Below are 13,657 nucleotides of genomic sequence, written 5' to 3' on the forward strand. Positions count from 1 at the left end.
ACGACCGCTCCGAGGAAGTCATCTGTGGTCTGTGTAGCATTGTACCGATGCAGGAGACGGTAAATTGTGGCTATGTTAACATTGAAATGACGGCAACATCCTGGACAGACTCTCCAGCTTCCAAACGTCCGATAGCCTGGTTTCTCTGAACTGGAGTTAGGCGTGGCATTGTTGACCAAGGAGTGGTAGGTCTAAGAATCGGCCACAGTTTTATACCCACTACAGTTCGTGACAGTTCGTGCATTTTCGATTTCTCGAGGAATGGGTGCATTATACCCACATATTCATTAAAATGGTGCGTTTTGGCGATTCATTTTTTATGTTGCGTTTTTACTCGGGGCTTCGAAAATGCAACCAAAAATATTGATAACACCATCAGGCTTCACTACATGCTAAATCTCGTATCAATTTATGGTTCCGTGTTTGTTACCTATTTGCTTAAAACCACTTGCGTTTCTTTTGCGTGTGAGTATATATTATTGTTGAAAGGCTTGCATAAAGCACTCCTATCGTGTGTTGTATGCTAAATGCCATTGCTTGTCGTTAAAGATGCACGGAATTGTGTAACGTGAATACCGTAGCCATTCCTAAATAAGGTATCATAAGTTAACTACCGTGCAAAAGAAACTTACCACTTGTAAATTCAGTTGAATGATAAACGGTGCGATAAGTTAGAACATTCACTAAAACACACCCTGTGCACACACGAAAGTCACTCTTTGCAGGATTCGGTGAATTTCGTGCAGTCATGAAAAATGGTCAAAACAGGATTTTGGGGAACTGATAAAATGTTCGTGCATGATTGTTGCATTAATACCGACGTGGGGCAGAGCAAGGATGCAGCATAGAAAGGAACATCAGAGAAATACCGTAACTCCCACAAGAGGAACGTAACAGAGCTATTGGTATGGCCGATATGGGGGCCTCTCAAGGGCACATTGCAAGAACCTTTAACTGCAGTCAAACCAGTATCAGCAACTTGTTGAGCCGTTGTCAGCAAACAGGCCAGACACACGACTGTCCAAGATCGGGAAGACCACGTTGAAGACCGCTACATCCGGACAAACCACCTGCGGAACCGGTACTTGACGGCGAAGTCAACGGCACTTGGACACCCCATTGGCAGGCGAACAATCTTTACGACGACTCCGCATTGCGGGTATCAGAGCCTAACACCCCTCTGTGGAACTGCCTTGACCCCTCTACGCCATCAACGCAGATTACAATGGGCAAGAACTCTACGGCGGTGGTAGCGGCGTGATTGGGAAAGGGTGCTGTTCACAGATGAAAGTCGCTTTAACTTGTTCTGAAATGATGGCCGAGTCCGTGTTTATCGACGTAGGGCAGAGCGGCTGGCACCTAACTGCATCCAAGATCTGCACCCTTATGGTGTAGGCGGCATCATAGTATGGGGTGGTATTTGTGGTCAGAGGACAACAAGGCTTGTCATCATCCGTGGGAATCTGACTGGCCAAAGATGCAGAGATGAAGTAGTAATGTCATTCTTACGTGGACAGCCAATTGGTACCCTTTTGCAGCAGGATAATGCCCGACAACATACCGCCAGACTTGTTCAACAATATCTGCACAACGTTAACATCAACATATTGCCTTGAAGCCACAGCAGAAGCACACGCAATTTTATCAGCACTTAAATATATCAAGAACAAATCCAAACATAAAGAATTCATTATTTTTTCAGATTCACTTTCGTGCCTTCAGGCTATTAAAAATATGTCTTGAAAACATCCAGTTTTAGTTGAAATACTTCAGTTATTTAATGATCTTGCTACTGGCCAATATGACATCGTCTTTTGTTGGTTATCCAGCCATGTTGGGATCATTGGTAACACAATGGCTGCTGCTGCTGCTAAGGCAGCGCTCAACAAATCTGTGACACCACTTCTTATACCCTATAGTGATTATAAACCTCTTATTAGATGTTTCATCAGAGATCTAATGCAGAAGAAGTGAGACATCCAAGCGGGTATAAATTATTGCATAAAATAGGTATAAATATGTTCACGATAAACCTAATGTGAGTATAAACAGTCTGCCATTTAACCCGTATGAATGTGCGTATGGTTTGTTTTCTATGTTTAATCCGGTCAATATGCTGGCTAGTAATTGTTGTTTTGTAACTGTTTACTGTATGATGTAAGATTGATATATATCATCAATCCTGTATTGTTGGTAATATTGTAGAATTTCATAGTGGTGGTTACAATTATGTATATATGTTTCAGTAAGTATAATGGTAGCACTTTATATCTTATCTTGTTAATCGAATCTGTGATATTCCAGTTTTTTGTACTGTCCATCGTTGACAGCTTTTTATTGAGTCTAAATATATGTATTATTAATGTGCTTCTCGTCACGATATGGCTGAAATACTGCCGATGTGACGTTAAATCTTAACTCACTCACTCTTATCTAGTTGACAAGAAATACATGTGATCAATGTATTATCCCTTACATAGGATTCCTGTACGCGTTTTCTGTCCGGTGAATGGGTGAGTGGACACACTCCCGTGTCACCCACAGCGTAGGTTTCTCTGTGCAGAGCTAAAGTCTGTTTCATTATTATGCCTTGTTATTATTATGGTCTTCATATCAACAGATATTTTGTGCATCACATGTAAACATGTGGTCATATATAGTCACTTGTACTGTATTATTGTGCTATACCTGTATAGGATTATTGATATGCGCATTCACGTACTTAGTTCATCATAATATTTTCACCACGTGTGATTACATTTTATGTATATTGGTTATTTATTATTATTACAGAGTGACTTCCTCCACTACCATGGAATAAACTGATAGTTCCCTACAACCCGTAGCCCGTGGTTTATGTATATGCCATCCTTACTATACTGTCTTCACTGGGGAATACATTGTTGCAGCCAGAAGATAGTGGTGTAAGGTGTCACTGATCAAATGTATTTCTTGTCAACAAGATAAGATATAAAGGTTTCTTGTTTGGTTTGTTGTTTAACGCCCCACTCAGCAATATTCCAGCTATATGACGGTGGTAAGATATAAAGGGCTACCATTATACTTACTAAAACATACATACATAATTGTAACCACGACTGTGAAATTCTGCAATATTACATACAATACAGGATTAATGATATATATCAATCTTACATCCTACAGTAAACATAGAAAATAAACCATACGCACAGTCATACGGGTTAAATGGCAGATTGTGTTTTTTCATACGTTAGGTTTATCATGAACATATTTATACCTATATCCTGCAATGATTTATAGTAGACCTAATTTACAATTTATATAACAACTAAAATGTATAATAACTAACCTTTGAGTTGTACAATATTAAATCCGGTGTGCAATCCTCAGGCAGTGATAGCGTAACTAGTTAGTTACATGGCGGATGACATGTATATTTGAAACAGGACCAATCAAGTGAGATGCTTGGCCTGGGCTATTGTTACGACACCAAGGACAATGACATGAAAATAGATCCACCCAGATACCCTTTTACCTAAAATGTAATCAGCGCCGTGACACATAATTGTGCAGTAAACATAAAAGCAAGAGACAAACGGACTGACCACAAATTGCAACTTATAAATAAGATTAACATGATTAGTTATACATTTATGTACACGATATAATATCACTAAATTAATACCTGTTACATGATGTTATTATCAACTGACATTATTGAAGGCTCTGTCCAGGAGATTAAAGTATCGTCAAATTGTTGTCCCCCTGTGTGACACGTAATCCTAACATAATCGATGCAACTATCATCAACCAGTATTTTTAAGCCAACTCATTGCTGAGTATTTTTTAATATTGACTAGTATTGTGCACAACCACCAGTAGCTAAAGTGATGACGTAAATCCTGCTGGGGTATCATGCAGGAAGCCGAGGTACTGTAAGTCCTCATGATCCCCAGCGAGGTGGCCTAGCTTTGGTTGCTGGTGGCCTACTTGGTCACGTCGCTATATGGCTGAAATAAAGCCGATGCGACGTTAAATTCTAACTCACCCATCACTCACACTCACGGGGATCATGAAAGATGAAACGAAAATCAATCAAATGTGGAGAACAGAGGTCAGACTACACGCTATGTTGCCGATGGCTGAATATTTATCCAGTGGTCAGTGGATTGTGACGACTGACAAAAAACTTGCATTCTCGGTGGTTTGTAGAGACGAAGGATTACGATCGTACATAATAACAATTTTGCCACCATCAGGTGTAGTTAAACATAATATATCATGTTCGGCTTCAAATGATCACCTGTCTCTGTTTCATTACTTAATGAAAATAAGTATCAAGTAGATGACATGTTCGTGGAGTTAGGGACCGAGTACAACGTTTCTAATATGTTACTTTGGAAGCCGTTCAGCAAAGTCATTGCTCAAATAAACCTAGTGGCTTTGCCTAAGAAATTGAAAAGTATTGAAAAGATATCAATGGATAATTTGATTAATCAGTTGGAATTAGGTGACAAAGAAGAGCCAGAAACGAACTCTAACTTGGAATCTCTGTTGCTGGTAGTGGGATGAGTGTTATTAATAGTCGTTAGTGTACTGTTGTATCCGGTAAAACCCTGGCTAGCAAAAAGAGAACGTGGTGGGAGAAGTTCGAGATGGTGTCGGTTGAAACTATGCTAAAAAAGAGTATAGTGTTTTCTCTCCGAGGGTCGGACACCCTAATCCCTTGGTGAAAAGAGTATAACTGAAGACGCACGCTGCCTCGATTATTTAAAGACCGCCGTCAAATAGCTGGAATATTGCTGATTGTGGCGTTAAACTACAAACAAACAAACAAACAAACAAACAAACAAACAAACAAACGTGTGTATAGGTATACTCTTAATAAACTTACACAGTGTGAAGCAAGAGGCTAGTGAGGCTAGGACCTAGTCCTGCACTATGTGTGTGAAATGTGTATGAGGCCTTGTATGTGTATGTACCATCCAAACACACATGGTAGCCTATACTCCATCGTGACTTTGATTATTAAAGCGTAAAAGACAAGTATTATTTCTCTTGACTAAACCGGTACAGGCTTTAAGTGTCAAATATTTGCAACTCAACCGAGACAAGTTGCTTTACCGTCAGAAAATATGGGGCCTTTCTTTGAAATGCTCTGGGTGCACTAGACGACACGTCACGGTCCTTAATTTTTTATAAAATGATTTTTTGTGTTCAGTACAAACTATTTAGGACATATACAAGAAGATACAATAAATCATATAAAAAGCAAACTGTGCCATATCCGCCCTCAGGGCATTTCAAGTTTAGACAGTTGCCGGGCTTTTCGCTCCCATTGAAAAGTATTCTTCGGTCAGTGCTTTACCTATAGACTACTGCACCGGAGGTACATGTAGTTATATAGTGCAATAAGTGCAATAATCTTGGACGCGACGTTAAACTCCATTTCACTTCACCTTCCCCTGTGTGAATCTCGGGTGGAATGTGTCCTCAGCACCCTATTGCTTGTCGTAACAGGAGACTAAATTGCCGTGGGTTGCACCCCTGTGTCGGTGTGGAAGGCATTCTGGTCGTTGGGAGAACTGGAGCCAGGAACAATGTTCCTTTTGCCCAACACACCACTTCGACTCTGACTTCACCTAGAATGTGCCCGGTCCTATCAATCGGCTGTTCATATCAAGCCCTGTGCATGAAGTTTTGATATGGCTTGACACAATTCGCTTATTTTTAAATAGTGAGTTAGTGGGTGGGTGATATTTAACGTAACATCGGCAATATTTCAGCCTTATCGTGACGAAACAGTTATTAAAAATATATTTAGATTGAATAAAAAGCTGTCAGCGAGGGTCAGTATCATAACTTAGGTATCACAGTTTAGATTTTTAAAACTAGTTTAGAACATTTAAAAGAATGCATTATCATTCAACAACACATGTACAATATGAAAATTGGCTATAGATCACCAGCAACTGAAGTTAGGAACCATGCTAGGGACCGTGGGGACTTACGATACTTCTGCTACCTGCACGGATCCCCGGCAGGATTTACACCATCCCTTCAGTTGCTGGCGATGATACGGAATTCAGCAAACAATTAAAAAGCAAAGATACTTCGTTTAAAACTGTTGTATGAATAAAGGTACTTTGTAGGATTTGGTCTAACATATCCTCTCAGGGGGACAATATGTTTACAGTAATGCAACCGCCTTTGAGAATACCGCCACTAACCTTCTTAGTTACAAATTATACACTACCAATATTATAAAATATAACTATCTAAACATTTCAAAATATTATAAAAAAAGTTAAATATATTTTTGAAAAAAAAAAAATAATTAAATGAGAGTGAGTGAGTTGGGTTTAACGCCGCTCATAACATTATTCCAGTTATATCACGGCGTGTTAGCTTAATGTGGGAGGAAAGCCTGAAGTGATGTAGGTCTCAGACGTTTACCACTTCGGTGAAACCCACGAGCACGGGTATGGTGCTGACAAACCTAGAAACATAATCGATGCGAACCGGGATTCGAACCCACAATCATAGGTTTCTGGCGTGCCCAAGTCACAGCGAATCGCGACGACTGGGCCACCCATTCCCCCAATTAAATGAGATATAATACTATTAAATAGATCCTTAATAGATGCTGATTTGACATAAGTATCCCTTTGACGGAAAAAATCAACACAGTCAAGAAGGACATGCCTGGCTAAATTCTTTCATCACAAGGGATACAGAACGGAGGTTCGCCACCCTTCAACAAATACTCATGGAAGAAACGAGAATGGCCAATACGACATCGTCGTAAAATGACCTCTTCAAATCTGGACTGACAACCGAAGTAGGTGTAACCGATATTTGGTTTAATGTCATGTAATTTATTAATACCTACACGGGTGTCCCTCTTCTTTTGCATGAGATCTCGGATATATGATCTAATTCAGGCGTGTGATGAGTGTATGGAATCAGAAGTAGTGTCACAGATTTGTTGAGTGCTGCTTTAGCTGCAGCATCACCCATTGTGTTACCAACGATGCTAACATGGCTTGGTAACCAGGACAAATCGATGTATTGACCAGTAGCAAATTCAGTCTATAATCTAAGAATTTCGATTAAAAGTGAATGTGTGGTAGACTGATTTTTATTTGCCTGAAGACAGGAAAGACAGTCGGAAAATATAATAAATGTTTATGCTTTGATTGTTTACTAATGTATTCTGGTACTGTCATCTATAATATGGCTTTTGATGCGGCTGTAAAGGTGGAACAGTTATCTGCCATACTGTATGATATTGTCCTGGGTGCCGTTGTACAAAGCGATCTTGAGGCTAAGGTGATCGTTACCCCCACACCTTAACACAGACTTACGACAGTTCTAGCGCTAAGGTTGTTTTGTACAACGACACCAAGGATCCAATGATAGTGGCGCTGGTAATTGCGTCACCGTCCTAAGATCCATCTGTAAAGATAGATTTGTAGGTATATAAAAACTTCTTAATTGATTATATTCTTGTTTATAAATTAGTTGATTGGTGTCGAATCTATTTAGTTTAGTTAATGTAAGATCCACCTCTGGTTTTACAAACTGCCATGGTGGAGAAGACAAAAGCAGAGCGGGGACTATATTGTTAAGATTTATTTTAGTAGAAGAAGTATCAGATAGTAGTCTAATTCCAAGTGGTGGAATAAGAGATGATTTTTTTTATTGTTAGGATGTTCGTAAAGAGGATTAAACATAAGTCATACGCCGGATTGGAGTTATTAGAACGTAATGTAGAGATATGTTGTGACGATAATTTAATGCGACGTTGTTTAAGGGATGGCTCGTCAGCTTCCACGAACAAACTGTGAATAGGCGAAGTTCTGAAGGATCCAAGGCAAAGCCTAAGTCCCTGGTGATGAATATTATCAATTAATTTGAAATTGCTTTTACAAGCCCCACCATAGACGATGGAGCCATGATCAAGTTTAGAGCGGAAAAGTGTTCTGTATAGATGGATGAGGGTTTCCTGATCCCCTCCCCATTTAGATTTGGAGACAACCTTAAATAAATCTAGGGCCTTCCGACATTTATGTTTTAATCTGGGGAAGAAAGGTCAAATGTTGATCGAAAATTAGACCTAAGAATTTGCTTATTTTACAACTTTAATAGGAATGTTTGTTTAAAATTAAATTTCGTTCTCTGTGGGGTTTATTTTCCACATAAATTTATACAGATTGTTTTAGAATTGGAGAAATGAAATCCATTTTCTAAAGACCATTTCTGGATTTTATTTTAAAATAGCTGCAGTTGCCTTTCAATATTATGCATGTTCATGTGGAATCATCCACACAAGAAACTATCCATCAATGGAATCATTTAAAACTTTAATTTAACTGTTTATCTTAGTATTAAACTATGTGCCAGACAAGATACTGCCTTGTGGGACACCCTGATCCTGATTATCATGATCAGACAGGGTAGAACCCACGCGGACTTGAAATTGCCTGTCGGTAAAAACTTGGATATAAATTAAGGCAAACGGCCTCGCAATCCAAAATCATGTGAATCTTTTAAAATACCGTGTTTCAGGTAGTGTCATACGCTTTTTTCTAGATCGAAAAAGATAGACACTCCATGTTGTTTATTGATGTCTGCATTTTAAATGAATGATGCCAACCGAACTAAATAATCTATAGTACTTCCGGAAACCACATTGTATATCAGTAATAAGATTGTTGGTTCCAAGTACCAAACTTGTCGATTATTTATAATGCGTTCCATGGTTTTGCAAACGCAGCTTGTAAATGGATATTGGTCGGTATGATCTCGCTCGGGTTTGGGTATTGAGACAACTGTGGCATCCCAACATGAAGGAGGAAATTTCCCCGACTTCCAAATATCATCAAAATTGTCAATCGTGTTTCTAAAGATGACTCTGGTAAGTGCTTGAGGAGTTGATAATGTATGTTATCAGTTTCTATAGCAGTATGGTGAGCTTGTCCAATGGCAGCTCCTGAATAAAAAAACAGTTCATTATAATCTTCCCCATTATCTGAATTTAAAATTAATAGTTTTCTGTTCTTGTTGCTTTGATACTTTATGAATTGAGATACATAGTTAGATGAGGAATAGTGTTTAGCCAAAGTTTCCCAAAGTTTATTAGCAATATCTGATTTATGAGTTAGTAGTTGCTCACCATTGTTTAGATGGTGAATACTATATTTAGTGCCCTAACCCTTGATTTCGTTTGGTCATGTTCCATACCTTGGACATGGGCGTTTGTGAATTTATTTTTGAAACATAATTTCGCCAAGATTGACGTTCACTATGCTTATATGTACGCCAAGCTTTTGCGTTTACAACTTAAAAAATATTTAAACTGTAGATCATAGGGTGGCGACGGAAATAACGTTCAGTTCCTTACCTTCCTAGCTTGTTTGCAGTCATCGTTAAACCATGGTTTACGTGTGGGGAATAGCAGAGGACTTTGGAACACATTCTTCAGCTGTACTGTTTACTTAATCACAAAAGTATTGTATTGGGTCAGGAACGTCAATAAAGCGTAAGGGTGTTAGTTTGGATGTGCAGAGACTGTCATACAGAGGCCAGTTAGCTTCAGTAAAGTTCGCTCGAGATGTTTGTGGAACATCAAAGGGGGTATTACGGATAAGAATGGTTGGAAAGTGGTCACTTCCACAGAAGGTCGTCGTGGACGGACCACTCAAATTCATTCAGCAGGTTGGAATCGGTAATAGACAAATCAAGAGAAGAGTATGTGCCTGTACCAGGTTGAAAATATGTTTTTGAATTATCATTTTAAAGGCAGGAAGCATTGTTGGAAATAAAGTCTTCCAGGATCTTTCCTTTACTTCATGTATGATCACTACCCCAAAGTCGATCATGTCCGTTCATATCGCCCATTGTGATACAGGGCTTAGGCGGCTGGTCACAGAGAGTTGAAAGATCGATTTACTGAAAAGATGAAGACGGGGGAATGTAAAGAGGAGTGTAAACAATGTGCGTGCTGATACGTGCTGCGATAGCCTGTACAGGAGTAATGAGAGGCATAGGATTATGAAGAACACCCTGCCTCACCAAGATTGAAGAACCTCCAGTTGCCTTATAGGAATCATTTTGTCTAATGTTGAGTTCATCTGTAGTTTTAAAGTGAGATCCTGTAAACAAAAACCTGATGGCTTCAAATAGTGTGTTAATAACTGCAAATCATTATAATTGTCCTTTAAAGTTAGTCCTCTGCAGTTCCACTGTATAATAGGACTAGAAATGTTCATGGTGGTTCTACGGGTGATCTTGGCTTGGAGGGAAGTCCACTCCCATGGTCTGTTTGAGATGGAGTGACTTCCTTCGCCAAAGGTCCAAACTGATTATGAACTGTAACAGTCGTGGACTGAGAAGAAGGCACCTGCCAGTGTTGGAGGGAAAAGGCCTTTTTTAGAGTTTCTCTGTTTTTGTTTAAGGTAAATCTTCATGAATTGGTGATGAGTCTGATTCTAATAATTCTGATGAATGTACAAACTCCGTCTGTGAAGCTGATGTTCTTGTTGCTTTACACTTTGAGATGTTTGAGCTGTAGTGTCTTGTATCATCTGCTGATCACTAACCCAAGAGATGATTGTTTGGCATCCTGTTGATAGTGTGGCAACTTTAACAACAGGGGTTACAGTTGCTGCTGCTGAGTAAGATTTGGTTGAAGTATTTGGAGATTGTGACAGATTATTTTTTTAGCATCATGAAAAGAGATATTGTTATTGTGTTTGATTTGTAATATTTATGATTGAAGAAGAAATTCTGGACAAAGTTTAGCGGAGGCCAACTGGCCCCTCTTGCAATTTGCACATTTGATGGTATCTGTGCACTCAGCAGTCTCATGTGACCCACTGCAGCGGACACAGATTGTTCTGAAAGTGCAGGTCTTAGCACCCTGTTCAAATGTTGACATTTGTAACATCGGAGTGGGGTTGGTACATAAACCTTCACTCCGATATTAAAATATCCAGCTTTGATAGATTTAGGAATTTTTTAAAGGGAAAAAAGTAAGACATATGTGTTGGTCTTGATGCTGTTATCCTCTATTCTTGTGAAACGCTTGACAGCTGTAACGCTGATTTGTTTGTTCAGTCACGATTTAATCTTCACTCGTGTCTGCCACACATCGGGCTCTGTCTCTCACGATGCCTCGACACGAGTTCAATGTCCTGTGTGCCGAGACAGCAACCTCTACATTTGGAAATTGGGTGATTGATAACGGGTTAGATATTGTTGTCTCCTGGCAAATTCCACACGTATGGAGCGATTACGCAGGCGGGTACCACAACAACCATTGATGGCCTTAGAAATGGCAAACGGTTCAATTTCGTAGGTTGATTATCATAAGTCTCGATTACAATGAATCAAGCCCAGGAATCAAATTGGAGATCAGTTTCCTCATCAGAAGAGCTAGCATCTACTTGTTTTCTTTTTTAACCAGAGTGTTTTCGAGACATAATGACAGAAAGTGGTTCTGAACCCCTTCACCACACCCATCATCGAGTGTTAACAAGGATAGTGTCTTATTGTATTGGATATCCAAAATCCAAAACACCAGGGTTACAGGGGTGTTACACTCCAGCAAATATGAAATGAAGAGCTGTATTTGTCAACTAAATTCACTACCAAGCTAGTTCTGCTAATAACAATAATTTAGAGACATACAGAATACAACATTACCAGATTGGCCCTTCCTTCTGGCATACGACTCTAGGCAATGTATTATTTCAATAATTGTGCTGAACATACCAAGCAATATATTTCTGAAAATTAACATACATGTATGTACACAAATAACAATTAGCTTGGCGTGACTGTACTGTAGCTTTGTATTCAACATTTCTTTTGGGGAAAAGGAATCAAGGATAAAGCTTGTAAGTTGAAGGATGTTAAGAAATTACGATCTGAAGCTTTTTTATTAAATGATCTAGGGAGTGAGTGAGTTAACGTTTAACGTCACATCGGCAATATTTCAGCCATATCGTGACGAGACAAAATTAGACATCAATCATAGATATCTTAAACTGTATAACATTTTGTCGTCGAGGACAGTATGATAACTAGAATATCACAGATTTACGTAAAACTAGTTTAAAAGCATGCAAAATTAAATTAGCATTCAACAACACAATATAAAAACGAACTATAGATCTCGGCTAACTGAAGGTAGATCACCACACAAGGGACCATGGGGACTTACAGTACTCTTGCTACCTGCATGGACTCCTACGGGATTTACATCACCCCATCTGTAAACTGTTGTTGGCGATGACTGACGAATTTAGCCAAACATTAAAACAACACATAGTCTACGCTTAAAAGACGGGGCATAAATAAATATACTTTGAAAAACGTGGTTTTACATACCCTCCCATGGGACCAATACTTTTACACTACTTCTAATCCCTTCAAGGATACAGTCCCTAACAATCTCGGTTATCCAATATAAACTGACGTCCAAAAGAAACTTTACCAACTGAAAATATAAATTTCAGACAAAGCATAAATTTTTTTCCGATGAAGTCTATCTAAAACACATAATCTAAATACAACAATAGTGTATGCAGAAAATGTTAATCGTCTGTTACATGTTTGCGAGATAACACGCGAAAAAGTGAAAAACACGTGCACCACGGACAACTGCAAATGCACGTGCGGGTAAGGGTATAAAACGGTTGCAACAGCAAGTCAGACATCCACAGTGAACAAAAAAACACAAAAGAAATGCCACGTCTCACAGTCGAACAACGTGAACGAGCCTTGGGTATGGTACAGATGCGAGCCACCCATGCCCATATTGCACGAACCTTAGGTTGCTCCCGTGTTGCCGTTACCAACTTGATGCAACGTTACAGACAGACAGGGCGGGCCGCTGATAGGCCAAGAACAGGCATACCCAGGGTGACCACGCCCCACGATGACCGGTACTTGCGTACCTTGCACCTCCGAAATCGCTTCCTGACAGTGACGTCATCGGCGACAAATGCCTTAGGTCACAGAGTTAGTCGACAGACAGTGGCCAGGAAACTCAGGGTTCATGGAAAAAGGGCTTTTAGACCATACAGAGGACAGCGCAACATCGTCGTCTGCGATTGAGATGGGCCCGGACTGTACGGCGTTGGCAACGACGTGACTGGCAGAGGGTTGTCTTCACTGACGAAAGTCGATTCTGTATGTTTAGGGCTGATGGAAGACAACGTGTTTACCGCCGAAGGGGTGAACGAACGGCGGCGTGTTGCGTGCAGGAGGTCGTACCATATGGTGGAGGGAGTGTCATGGTGTGGGGAGGGATCTGTGGGCAGGAGAGGACACCGCTGGTCATCGTCGACGGAAACTTGACAGCTCAGCGTTACATGGATAACATTCTTCGTCCAGTTGTCCTACCATTTTTCCAACAGCAGCCAAGTGGTGTCATTTATCAGCATGACAACGCCAGAGCCCATACAGCCAGAATTGTCACTAACTTCCTCGCAGCCAACAACGCCAACGTCCTGCCGTGGCCTGCACGCTCACCTGACATGTCCCCCATAGAACACCTCTGGGACTTGATGGATCGTCGTGTTCGACAACGACCACACTCTCCAGCCAACCGGCAAGAACTGATCTTGGCCCTCCAAGAAGAATGGCGTCAAATCCCACGTGACCT

Source organism: Haliotis rufescens, unplaced genomic scaffold (genome assembly GCF_023055435.1).
Source record: "Haliotis rufescens isolate VD_foot unplaced genomic scaffold, xgHalRufe1.0.p SCAF_7, whole genome shotgun sequence".
Lineage (NCBI taxonomy): Eukaryota > Metazoa > Mollusca > Gastropoda > Lepetellida > Haliotidae > Haliotis > Haliotis rufescens.